This window comes from Aphis gossypii, chromosome X (assembly GCF_020184175.1).
Source record: "Aphis gossypii isolate Hap1 chromosome X, ASM2018417v2, whole genome shotgun sequence".
In the NCBI taxonomy this organism is placed as follows: Eukaryota; Metazoa; Arthropoda; class Insecta; order Hemiptera; family Aphididae; genus Aphis; species Aphis gossypii.
This window is the reverse complement of record NC_065533.1, coordinates 11,488,964-11,504,030: the sequence shown is the minus strand read 5'-3', so window position 1 is coordinate 11,504,030 and position 15,067 is coordinate 11,488,964. Positions and strand designations below refer to the sequence as shown.

General features: G+C 28.0%; 1 long non-coding RNA gene across 6 annotated transcripts; it reads left to right on the top strand.

Moving 5' to 3' along the window:
* Positions 1-362: 362 nt before the first annotated feature.
* On the top strand, positions 363-13,611 carry LOC126552743 (uncharacterized). 6 transcript variants are annotated; one of them, XR_007606157.1, is made up of 5 exons: positions 363-1,102; positions 1,277-1,420; positions 7,691-7,860; positions 9,116-9,224; positions 13,235-13,611. It is a non-coding gene; the product is annotated as an uncharacterized LOC126552743 (long non-coding RNA). The 6 variants fall into 6 exon arrangements; XR_007606159.1 differs by lacking the exon at positions 13,235-13,611 and having other exon boundaries at positions 365-1,102; positions 7,691-7,899; positions 9,116-11,354; XR_007606160.1 differs by lacking the exon at positions 9,116-9,224 and having other exon boundaries at positions 367-1,102; positions 13,235-13,606.
* Positions 13,612-15,067: the final 1,456 nt, after the last annotated feature.

The window sequence follows — 15,067 nt, the reverse complement described above, 5'->3', positions numbered from 1 at the left end:
TGTCCGAACCAGTGTGCGCGCACATACATATGCCCACCGCCGCGTACACGTGCACACACACTTGCATAATATATATATATATATACACACGCATTGATATAAGTATATATATATATACGTACATATTATTATAATATGATTTGCGCGCGACGGTCGGCGATCGTCGTGTGCCCCCCGAACGCCGCCGACGACGACGACGTCGCGTTGGCCAAAGGTGTCTGCGACGACGACGACGGCGGCGGCGGCGAGCTGACGGACGCTACGGCGGGGCGGGCGGTGCCGTTGCGTACGCTGCGCACGTTCCAAGGCGAACGTTCCGCCGCCGCCGCCGCCGCCGCCGCCGCGGGTAGCCGGCGCACAGCCGGTGCTGCTGCGGCGGCGGACCGAACGTCATTTCGGGCGCGGACTGACACTTAAAATAAGCATACACTGTACGCCGCCGCCGCCGCCGCTTTTGAAACGCGCCAAAGAAGCTCGTTGCCGCCGCTAGTGATCGCCAGTGCGCTTTCGGTGTGCGGTTGTCGCGGACGTCTGCTGCAGCGGCTGCGCATCTCTCTCCCCATCGGCTCCGTCTCAATTTTTACTTTCGCGCGCGCACACACACACACACACACACGCGCGCACGCAAGAACACGCGCACACGCACACTTACACACGCGCGCGCGTGCGCGTACGCACTCTCTCGTCGAGGAGTTTGGGTTGTCGAATTTTCCGCACACCACCCCCCGCCGCTCGCCCCCTCGTCGCACCACCGGTTTCTTTTTCATCGCGTCTCATAGATACATATTGTTATTATTATTATTATTATTATTTTAATTATTATTATTACTACGATCGTCTAAAGCCCGCGTCGAATATACCTATAATATTATCATCATTATGTAATAATTTTTTTTCGTCTTCTCGAAACCGGCGAGACATCGTCACCGTCACACCGATAACGCGTCAGGAGGTCGACGAAAAAAATCAAAAAAAAACAAAAAAAAAACAAAAAAAAAAAAAACAATTAAGTAACACCACCATAACTGTGTATAATAATAATAGTATACTGTTGTACACCCGGTGACGGAAGCGATGAACCGTGTTTGGCTGGACACGACCCGTTCGTATTTACTATCTATTATTTTAATATTGTAATGTAATCGTGTTAATATAATATTACGATCGCCAACGCTCAGTGCCATATTTTAATATTTTATTATTAATATGATACGGACGAAAACAGAATATGTTAATTTCATGATAACGTTTAAGCCATGTTTTGCTTGCTCCACAGCTGCTGCTGACTGCTGCTTTGGCCGTTTCGAGTCGACACTACTGTGATTCCTGCAACTTCGATCCTGGAAATCTCTGCTGCAACACACGTGGTGTCTGATACTACCGATATATTATTATCCGACTATCTATCTATTTTGCAAAGGTACGTACGATGTTTGTGTACAACATATTATATTATAATATAACTATTTTATTGGCATGCCAGCCGGATCTTGGGGCACACGTTATATTATAGTACCAGTATCTATATTAGCTAACTATTTTACCCATACCTACTTCTGCTTTGAATTAATGCATTTATTATCAATTATATAATATGAGTTAATGAAAAATTAATTTTGGCACGCAGGTGAATCTATAATAATAATATAGTGTTTATTACACTCTGATAACGATATTAGGTATGTTATTCTTCGTGGCATTTATATACTATGATATTATTATGTTAGTTTATGATCTGTTCACGTGTCGTCAGGATAACTGCGATTTGAAATCGGCGCGCTTTTTCAAAACTGGAAGGGGCTAAGTGGGGGGTTCACGTTTTCTCCCACATAGTTTACAGCTGGTCCTTACCAATATTGACACACACACACACACACACACACACTCACAACGCGCGTACACGAGCATTATTATATAAATTATTACTAGTGCGTGTGTGTAAACACGTAATTCGTGTATAAATATATTCTTATAAGCGAGCACTGTACTCGTGAATCGCGGTGCAGTGAGATGTATATTAATAATATGTGTAACACGTGTTTTTCACATCTGTATATACGACGGAACCGATGCTGCGTACACAGACGGTCGTTGCAACAGCAACAACAGCGGAAAACTCGAACACGTCGATAATAACTATATAATAATAATAACATAATACTGCGCGATGTATGTGGCGAGTGCATTTTTAGCTTTGTCTATGACATCGGTGTCCCCCACCTCCTCAACCGCAGCGGCGGCAGCAACAGCAGTAGAAGCAGCAGCGGCAGCAGCAGCCACTCTGTCCGTTTGAAATACCATTATATACGCTCGCTAAAACACGCCGGTTTGCTCCGGTTTCGTCAGCTGTCCCCTCCGCGTAAGGTATTTTGGCATTATTTCATGACTGATGGAAGGATAAAGAGTGAGAAGGAGTACACAGCCTCCCTCCGTTTCAGTTTGCGCGCACAGTCTTCGTACTACATTTTAGTATATAATATATACTTAGTCGTCAGAATTTGTATATATATATACGTGCAGTGTAATACAGCCATCGCATAAGAATAACGCACAAACTTGCTTTAAAATGTATATTTTATACAGGGTGAATATTTTAACAGTTAACATTTGTAGTTGCTACGAAAACTAAAGAGTATTAAATATTTTTTTAAATGACAACATGTATTTTATATCTTAACATATTATTCTATATTTAATATTGTAGATCAGTGGAGTAATGCCTAAAATTGTTTAGGGTAATTTAGCTGTTGTGGAATTCCACTAATCTAAACTTAAATTTTAAATATTAATTATTATCGTTGGTTGATTTAAATTATTGAGACATAGTCAATGTAAAAGAAGTTAAAAAAAAAAATTCGATTTTTACTAATCAAAATGTTCAACAAAATATTCTGCCTTATAATGCTATTGTCATTTAAAAAAATAAAAATTATAGATTTTAATGTGTTGAAAAATTCTTATTAAGATCATTTTTAATGAAGTAAACACTTATCGAGATAATAATATGTTAAAATCATCACCTAGTATAATATATGAAATGTGTATTTATATATTATCTCTCCATCTAGTCCATGATTATTCGTATAATATTATTATATTACCATAATGTTGTCTTATTTGACTGGCTGAAAATTAATATATTTTATCATTTACATACGTTTTTATGCTGTTGTTGTCACTGACGGGGGTGGAAGTGGTGATCGACAATCGCCGGTCCAATTATAACATAATAACCTTCTTTGCGTGCGCTAGCCCTGCGAGGAGGTAATAAATGCGTATCCTGTGTGTGCGTGTGTTTCAGTGTTTGTGTGTAGTGTTAATCTTAAAAGATAAAGTTTGAAGGATTAAATGGTTTTTGCGATTTTCCGCATAACCATCATGACATACATAGAAGTTTGTTAATAAAACGAATTCTTCTCAAATAAATTTAGCGGATGTCGAATGCATAATCATAAGTGAACTTTTATACATTTTCTACACTACAAGCTTATTGCATAATTGTTTATGTATATAAATACGTACGCAATTTTTATGATATTGCTAACTAATTGTAAAGTTTAATGAACAGTAGGCTCCGGAGTGGTTGTATAATATTATAATATATATGACTACAGTGACTTTTATCTCCATTGACCATTAATGCTTAAAAACTCAAAGTATAGTATGGTCAATAAACGTGTATATGATCTAAAATCATTGACTGTTTTTCTATTTCGGTTTCGGTTAAAACTTAAAATTTAAAAAATTTGATTTTTGTCTCAGATTTTACATAATATGATTCGAATTACATAAAACCAATATATTAATATCAGCAAATACTATTAATTAAAGAATAAAAATTGATTTTTAAAAGTGTAAATAAAATACTTAATTATACACTGAATGTAATAGAACTATATGTATAGCTTATCATAGAATTTATAACTTCATTTATACCAACATTATATTAACTAAATATAATTGAACGATTAGTTCTAATTAATAACTAAAATTAATAACCAAATATTTTTCTTTCCAATATTAAAATGTATGATATCAAAATGACAAAATGACCTGATGTATAATATAATAGGTATCACCTGATATTTTATATTGGCACTAGTTTCGGCTTTGGTAACCTGATAATTAGGGTTCGAGATTTGAATTTGAAGGGAATATTATCAATTTACTAAGTACTTAAATGTGAAAAGGCAAAAAAATAAATTATTAACAAAGCCTCAAGAACATATTTTGATCTATAGGTAGTATACAGGGACTTTTATAAACACTATACATTAACTTAATCGAATATTTTATCGATACGCTTAATTACAGCAAAAATAAAGCATATCCGTATATCCGTTAAAAGGTATAGTATTTTAAACATAATTAGACATCGCGTCTTATATATGTATTTTTATATTATATACTATATAGGTATATAAAACTTCCAATTAACTAATGATTAAACACAAAAAATATAAAGCATAAAAAAGCGATAAAAAGGCCAAAAAATATAAATGTTATATCAATTAACTTAGAAATTAAACAAAACACATTGTTATGTAAAATATATTTTTTATAATTATATAAAAAAAATTATCTGAATTCGAATTCGATACGATAATATAAAAATATGGTCATAGACCACAGTCAAATACTAATTTCAAGATATTTAGCAGAATCTGTTTCCAACGCTTGTATTGTTAACAATTAATCCAAGAACAATTTACGTGGTTGGGTACTTGAAGTGTTTCTTAGTATAGAATTGTGGTTTTCGTAGAATTTCGCGAGGTAACAAATTAAGCACGATTTTCATTCGAGGCCCATTTGAGTTAAGCCGTTAAAAGTAGGAAGTTATTTTATTTCTCTACGTGATCGATTTTAATGTTATTAAATACTATTGTCAGTTGAAAACATAAACCTGGGAAGGCGGATTAGTTGAAGGTACTCAATCTCCTCGCCCAATTTCATTCATGTAACGACGAAGATGACTATAATATTATAATAATTATAGTTGAGAACGCGCACTGATTTGACCACCACCGCCGCTGTCTTCCTGATCGACGTGGTTGCCAAATTGTTATTCCGCGCGTTATATAGAGGACAGTGCGGTACGATGTATATATTTGGGGGGACTGTGCCACCGGGACGATTTGTAATCGGATCTTGGAAACGCGCGTGCGCGCACGCGATAATAAAACTGCCGAATTTTTTCCGTTTTTATTTTATTTTTTGTCCGTAAACGTTTCGTTGATTCGTTGTCGCCGCTCGGTAGATTATTTTTAAAACCATTTTATTCCTAGTCAGATTGAGAGAGAGAGAGAAGAGTGAGAAAGTGAGAGACTGACCGTCTAGATCATAATGATAATAATAATAATTACTGTTATTATTAAACTCGTAGCGCCGCGCCGCTAGTTTATCAAAATATGAACGAACCATTATAATAAAACAATATTAATAATAATAAATCTAATATCTTCTCAAACCCATATGCACTGCAAGTCTGCAACGTTGTTTATGTTATTTATCATTTTTTAAGTTCACAAAAGTTAATTTTTGTTTTAGAAATGTGATTATGTGAAACCTTCCTTAAAGGACACCTCTAAATAGCCGACGTTTTTTTTCGGAAATAGGGATATTTTCACTATACTTATCAACAGGAAAACCTTAAAACAACTGGCATTTCTATGACTAGAGTTTCATAATTTTTGTTGTAATTATAATTCGAGTATATTTCATTATAATGTACACATTGTTATACTTTCATAGTCTATCTTATCCATCGTGAGTAATGGCTGTCTCATTTGGTATATCTGATAAAATTGTATTATAAACAAGCTAAAATAATGGTTTTTATATTATAATATATTTATATATATATCATACATGTATAGTTATAAATTCATATATAAAATAATTCAGCTATAGTGCTATACGTATCATGTGTATCATTTTTTCGATATATTTTAATACCTATTCTACATATTTAATTTATCCCTTATCTAAATAACGGATAACGTTTAGACGATCGAGGGTGTACGGTATGTAAAAGTTTTACCGTATACCTGCTACAATTATTTGAAGGGCCATAAACGGTGCTTGGAATCATTTTGCATCTCCGGGATTCGACGTGTATATAATTTTACTCTATACAATGTACAGCCGATATGTTGCCTACTCAATTATAAACAAGAACGAAATTGTATATTTTGTCTTAATAAAGTGTATTGCAGCATATACTTAGGAATTCAAAGTATGTAGGTAACTATATAAATTTGTTTCTTAGGATATTTAAATATTTAATAATATATAATATTATCATGTACCTATTGTATAATTTTTTAAAACACGATGCTGAATATTCTTTTATTATATATGTCTTGTATCGTTGGCTTGTAATATGCATTTTGTCTATAGGTTAAAACATTTTTATATAAGACGTATGATTTACAAATGCTTGCTAATATTTTCTACAAACGTATGCATGAGAAAAAATTGATGTCTGTTAATATTTAGTTAAGTACCTAATTTAAGTTTGAGACTGCTGAATGCTAAGATGGATGTTTTTAGGTTTGAAAAATAATTTTTAATCGATAAATAGAAAAATAGTGTATGCTTATGTATATCTTTTCATATATTATGTATATATGTATAATATACGTGTTCAATTTTCAATCAGGTTGCTGCTGCATGAATGAATACAAACGTTTGATCTTGTTTACTTTCACAGTCTTTTTATATATAAAAAAAAAATACATTTTAAAACTCTCTAACTATTTTACATAATACTTAATATAATAAAATATGTATTCATTTTTCAATTTAGAGATTTGCTGCATGGTTGTATAAAATCTTTTGATCGTGTTTACTGTTCAAAAAAGGGTTTGAAAAAGAAAAGATATACGTATTATAATATAACCAATAGATAGCTAGATAACTAATTTATTCTACACATAGTTCTCATAGTTATTATAGGTATTTTATACTATAAATACTTGCATTTATAGATTACATTTAAATAAAAGTCCTAGTTAACTGGCTTAAACAAATCATAAAGGATACAATAAATAAAGCAATAAAAGTATAATTTTAAAATGAAAATGTCGAAAAGAATACTTGTACCTAACTTATATATTTTTAATATTATGTATTGTACGTATATTATAGTTACCTAAAAAAAATAATTATAAAAATAAAAACATATAAATAAAATATTAGAAAAGTTTTGAAACGCTTGCTCAGTTCAAAAAAAATTTTTATAAGAAAAATTTATTATAAAAAAAAAAAAGTTTCCTAGTTAGTAGTACGTACTTAATTTTTTTAAAATAATTGTGAAATGTATAAACATTTTGCAGAGGTTTTTTATTGATTACATTTTTGTAGTATTTTAATCATTTAAACGTTAATTATAACTGATTTTCAATCTGCATGATTTATCGTATGACAGTATAGGTAATATGGTAATTTTTTTATAGTTTAGTACCTAGTAGTTAGTTTGGTGTTAAATCCGTTATACCAGCGGTTATCGATAGTATTTTGGAAAACGCAAAACATAAATGTTTAAAATTATTTACAATTTAAACATTTTTATTTTTATTTAAAAATATATCTAATGATGATTATCAATTAAAAATGTTATAATTGTAAAATGTATACATATTATCACTAAATTTATGAGGATGATATTAAAAAGTTATTTATGTTCCAGTGTTTCCATTGTATTCAGTATGAACCATAAAGCATCGCCATGTTTTAATAATAAAAGAAATACGCCCCAACCTAAATTGGTTTCACCAATTCACTACGTCGAAAAAATGTTGCTATTATACCCAAGCTCACCTAAAACCTAATCGATTCACTGCAGGACAATATTTAAAAGTATGTTAAATATTGATACAACATGGTTCAATATTACAAGTATGGAGTAATAATATAATATATAATATATTCTTTTATTTTATAAGCAATCCATTTTTAAATGTTTGTAAGAAAATCGTCAACACTTGGACTCCAACAATCTATACTCGTACTATAAATATAATAACCAATAAAATACATTGCAATCAAAAACACATTAGTACTACTCATGATGTGTACTAATGGATTGTCATGTATAAGTCGACGTCTTCATTTTTTATTATTCGTGGACGCTTGATTTATTATTCTATCCTGAATCAAATGAGTGACACAGACGCCAGCTACCACATATTTCTTCCATCACTTTTGTCTGTTATGCCCTATAGAGTGATTATAAGAAACCTTTACCGTTTTCAGAACTTTCCACTAGATAATAATAATTTTGAGGGTTCGGCTTAGTTAAACAATTATGATCGACGCGATGCAAACGTAAAAACGCGGATACTTATCCGCTACCTATTTTTTATATACTTTAAACCAAATTTTAGTAATAAAGAAATACGCAACCTATCGCTATTACATATTATATCAATTCACATTTAATTTAAGACCAAGTGTAGTTTAGCACTGTGTCAAAACTATCAGGACCGCGGACTATGGGCTATATCTACAAACTTTAGAAATTATATTTCCTGTTGAATCAAATACGGGGAATATCGACTTTCGAACCACTGAACCAAATATAAAAGCAGTCCAACTAAGTACGTTTTATGTGAGGGTGCTTATACGCATCTACTTCATGGAATGTCCAAACCACAAATCTCTTTTCGAGCACCAATTAATCCATCGTACACCGTATATTTATGTTACTTTATTAATATCAAAATAGTCAATAATTCCAAAAATGATCCTCAATATCAAAATGTCTTTCCGGTCTTACTTAATTAATTAACACCATAAAAATGAAATATTATTAAGTTGCAAGTGTTATTATTATTAGACAAATAAAAGTATTTAAGTTGAATCAAACTAATTACCTAATGAAATATTATTTTACGATCGAAAATCACGAGTAATATATACTTTGAACATTCTGAATAGGTACATTGTTACTTTTAGATTCTAAGAAAAGTGATGAATGTATAATTGGTTTTATAATGATATGTGTTTATTTTTTATTTGAGGTTACATATTATTTTAAAATAATTAATTAAAATTTTTTTTTCGAGTACAATTTTTATCATTAAATTAAAACTATACATATTCATGATTACAGAATTGACGATCAACGAGCTACACTCGAAACCTCAGTGTACTACTTGCATAATACGTTTATACAAAATCTACATCGGTGACTTCTAAAGGATTTTAGTTCTTTGTATATTGTTTGTATTTTAACTTTATAATTTGCAAATAAATAATTATTATAATATGAAAAAAATGAAATAATAATTTTAAAATAGGAAATAAAATTATACGTATTAAAGTATAAAATAAGTACATATTTATTTAAGCACATTATAGAATGACCACTTTTAGATTCTGAACGGAGTGATGAATGTATTGATTTTACAATGATGAGTGTTTTTATTATTTTTTTTTTGTGTTAGTCATCACGTTTTGGAGCAGTAAAAGTGCTTCGATTTTTAAACTCAGCCCCATTTCTGATAGGAAAGTGAATCTAGTTGGTTTTTTGGGGGGTCAAAAGTAAAAAATTACAATAGTTTTCAAAAGTAACACAAATAGTAATTATAACTTTAAATACTTGGAATTGTCACCAAATGTTTATGTTAGTGTTATCTACATACAGTTGAACTTTCAGAAAATCTTGATTTTTTTTGAGTTATTTATAGACTACTGAAATTTTCGATTTTTTTGAGAATTTTATTTTTATTTGAAGTTCAAATGTTGATTAGAATTCGTCAAAATCATAAATATTTGCAAATTATTTTGTACCTAGATATAATTCATAAAAAAATTGCATATGTAGCTAAGAGTTGAAAATGTAATACAAGATTTTTCATAAGTTTAACTTACAATAATCATAAAATAACTTAAATTTTGGAGTATTCAGGCCATTAAAACATAAACCACCTTTTTCACTAACCACTGGAAATTATATCTTAGACTGACAAATCATCTTCGTTCAGAATTGTTTTTCGTATACAGTTATGATACCTATCATTGGATTCAAATTTAACATTCCTATAATATATTACAATAGGGTTCCACACGGCACCTAATTGCAGAGCGGTACCCACTTACCTGCTTTTTTTTTTTTTTTTTTTGATTGAAATTTAAGTTTTACTCATATAATTTATTACTGCACAAAACCACAAAACACTTCTTCATTAAAATTATTTACTTACAAAACTAAATACAATACTAAAAAAACAATGACAGATTACAAATAGTTTTTTTCTTACTTTAATTTAAGTTATTTAAAACTATATTGATGTTTACCTAAATATTCACGTGTGTTTATTTTTTTTAATAAAATCGTTTCCGTTCATTAAAAAATAAATATATGCATATATTTATTTGAATAATCAATAATAGATATAAATAAATAATGAGAAGCCCCATTAACTATCGCCCAAACAATAATATCCATAAATAGTTATTGCTTTTATTACTGAGTTAGACTTTATCAATGCAATATAAAATTTCTGTTTTATTTCTTATTTAGTCAATAAACAATAATACTTAATAATACCTTCCTATAATCCTAAACTTTCGTAGTATGATGACGATACAAAAATATATTGAATCTTTTTTCATTATAACTAATACATAGTCATAATAAATAGATAAGTAAATATTCATAAATCAAAAAGTGAACAATCATATTTAATAATGATTATTCTGATAATTCCTTGTTCTATACAAAAATATTTGTTTTAATATTTATTTGTTAAATACTTTAGCCGTATAATCCACTGAAAAAAACTTATAAGTACACGGTCATTAAATCCACACTTAAATAGCGTTTCATAATCATTTTGCTATTATATATTTTTAATAGATAGTTGGATTAAAGAATATCTTGGTAAATTACATATAAATCAACTTGAAGGATTATCTAGAAAAGTCAAGGATGACAGTTAAGAGATTATAGGATTTTTGTGTTATTATTACAAAATCGTTAGGTTAGATTAAATAATTATTTATAACTAAGCTTATCGATTGTTGTCATTAAATTGTTATAATATGTAGACTCTAAGTAATTTAGTATTTTGAAGTATGTTAATTTACTTACTACAAAAGTACACAATCATAGGCTTTAATAGTTATATATATATTTATATTTATTATTAGTATATAATAATTATATATTATTCATCATAATATACGTATTTTTTAAGTTAGATATTGTTGGCGCAAATTGGTTTTAATTTTTTAGTAGAGTTTGGAGAAAGAGTATTAAGTTATTTTGTTGAAATCTGAAATATCTGTACTATGATATATAATTGTCCACGAATAAAGAATTTATCTAATAAAAATATTTTTTTTTTTAATAAAGCATTATGATATTTGAATTTTTTCATGATTTTCATATTTTACAACAATTTACGTATGAATAAATTATGATGGGTATACGAGTATAATAATAAATTAATATATAAATATTTTAATAAAACATAAAGTATTAACACATATTATATTAACTAAATAATAATTTAATAACTTTAAAGTTTTAAGTTAAAACTAATATTATCAATAATATTCAATATGTTTAATGTTATCGTCTATCACAATCGTATAATTCTGTATATGCAGCAATAAATTTGATACCATAATTTTATTACTCGGGCTAGGAACTTTTGGGACCGTATAATGTTTGTTAAACGATTAAAAACACTCTAGACCGAATGCGAACGCCAATACATTTTATTACGTAATAAAGCTAATAAAGCTAAATAAAAAACTGCATATTTTAGATGTTTATTATTTTATTACGATATTTCATTTGTAAAAACAATTTTCTATTTTTAAATTATAATATAATGGACAAATATGTAAACATTATTACATTAATATATTGTTGGTACGAGCATGATGCAAGTTTAAACATCGATACACATAGACATAGTACAATAATAATTAATAATATATTCATAACTTATGATAAACATTGAGTAGGTACTTACCTTTAGGTATTATAATTTTTCAAAACAATTCTACAATGATTAATATACCATATTATTACAAGAATAAATTTTCAAAATGTATAATTGAAAACTCTTTCTCAACCTCACTTGTACTTATTATACTAAAATGTTATAGATTGTATGACCCAAATAAATCATATATATATATAAAAATTGATATCTAATATATTTTAATAAAAGCTGTATAATTTATTTGTAATATTGTAGTATCTTCTATATATTTCCTAGAATCAAGAATGTACCTAGCAAGAAAATGGAGCTAAACGAACTTCTCTCTTAACGACTATAAGATGATAAAATATATCATGACCATCTTAAATCATCATTAACTATTATTCTGGTCTTGAGATATCTATTGTTCCAACATTTCAGAGCAGAATATTTATCAGTCATAATTTGGCCTCATTAATTAACGATTTAGAAACATTGATTAATAAAGAGAACTAATCAATTAATTTAAGGAAATTATTTTTTATTTACTTAATTTTTTTATTTTTAATTAATCGTTCATACAGTGACACAAGTTATAGCTTGTTGGTACCTATCTAGTAATTTTATGGTCAATGTCAATGATATACTTTATGCATTTATTCTAGTAAATAAATTTGCATTTAATTTTTAAATAGTTAGAAATATGTGTAAATTATATAGAAGTTTTTTTACAATATAATAAATTTTATTGATAACTTAATAAATTGTAGAATTTATAATGTCACAGAACAGTAGGTATAGGTATCCAATATATCCAATTAATAATAAAATATTATAGAAATTTTGGTTAGGTTTAGTTAGGTTATTTTGTTTCAATTCAATTTCTCACATGTACCTATTATTGAGCATATATAATTATCGAATTTATTTATGTAGTATTGGTTTTAAAAACTATTACCTAATTGAATATAATTGTTTTGGATAGAGACCAATACTAATTGTTTGATTATTTATTATTATTGTTTTTGTTTTATTACACATAAAATAATATGTTATATCATATTAATAATATAATAATATAAATAGATTTATATTTTATTATATTATATTTAAATTATGCTTTTATTTTTCTATTAAATATTATTTAATTATTATACTTAAGCATCCAAGTAAATTGTGTAAATTTTACTATTCTTAAAGTTAACTTTGTTAACAACATTTGTAATATTATAAGCATAAGTAATATTATGTGTGTTACCGTTTAGACTATAACTATATTAATTATCTTTTAGGTAGGTAGCCGAGTATTGATGTACAGCAATAATTAACTGCATAAAAATCATACATTGGAGATTGAACCATTCAGTTAATACATTTTATAAATATTTAAATGGATTTGTTGGATTATTTGACGGTTTAGGTGCATTATTAAATAATATATACCTAAGTATGTTTGCTTATAAATAGAGCTTATTATATACATATAGATAGGTAACTAGACACTTTGGTTTAACTGCTTGACAGCAAATATTAAAATATATTATTTTCAGCCTTTAAAATTGTAATTAAATTAATTTTTTAACATATCATAAAAATAGTTCACTGATACTTTGTGTTTTTGTGTAAAAGTCAAAATTATATACAACAATTATCATAATATTATTACACTTAAGTTATAAAAATGTTAATACAAAAATAATATAATAATACCATAATGAATAATATTATTACAGCTAATAAATAACCAATACTTATACAAAAAAACATAAGTATGATTTGTTTGTAAAATTAATAATAGTTTAATCCAATGTATTCTTTAAATAACTGAAAATGTATCTAATTGTAATTATAAAAAAACAATTAGATATAAAGTTTTTAAATTTTATTGTATAAAATATTAATTTCTTTGATCTTAATTATTCATATTATTAAGTACCTATTTTAATTTATATTACTTATCAATATATTAAATATAGAAAATATGATAATTATTACAAAAAATATTTAATTTTTTAATTTTTCAAAACTTTTACTGTTAATATTTTAACAAATAGATAGTAAGACATTTTTTGAACAAGATCAAAGCAAATTAGCCTTAGTAAACAATATTTTCACAACAGAACAGGTCACTTTAAAGTATTTTATAAATGACTGTTCCAAAAAGTATATCACGGAATAATTTAGTTTTTAAGGATATTTCATTAATCACGATTTCAATCGAATCTAAAGTCTAAATATAATATTTAACTAATGATAGTTTTATTAAAATATTTTGATGTAAAAATATTAGATTAGGTATATTATATAAAAATACAAATTCTTTTCCAATTGAATGGCGATTCGCGAATTATGGAATTTTTAGTTACAGCTTTAGTACTATTTATTTTACTATGAACCAGCTAGTGGCCTGTTACTTATAAATTACAGTATGTCGATACATTTTGGTATTAAACCTGCAAAATATTTTATTTTGTTAATTTATATAAAAAAAAATATCTTAAATGCAAGTAACATTACCATGCACTAAATTCAATTTTATGTCGAAGAGTTTTAATTAGAATACCATTCAATTCATAATCATCAAATATAATTTATTGATATATCTATTGTTCGTAGCCGTCACAAATCTACATCAAAACAATTTGTGTGTCCATCAAAATTTGAATCAGACAATAAAATATGTTCGCTGTGTGATGTTTGGGAAATATTCAACGAATCATAATACGTACCTACCTACCAAGTTCAATCAGACTTTCCTAATGGTTCCATTGATCTATATTAAATATAAAAACCATTATAAAATTGTATAAATTATTTTCAATTCTTAGCAGAAAAAGTTATAAATCTGATTTGCAATCTATTTACAACATACATTGTCTACAGTGGTTTTTAATCAAATTTCTATTGAATGTTTCGTATTTACTTATAACATAAAACAAGTACAAAGGTAATTCTATTTTTCTAATATCATTTGAACTGAATTATGAGAAATTGCTGTACTTCACTAACTCATTTTCTAGAGCAGCTTTATCTTGAAATACATATTATGCGTCAATAAGTTCTTGCCATCTTTTCATCACACAAGCCAGCAATCTAAAACAGCGTTTGCATCGATCAAGATGAAT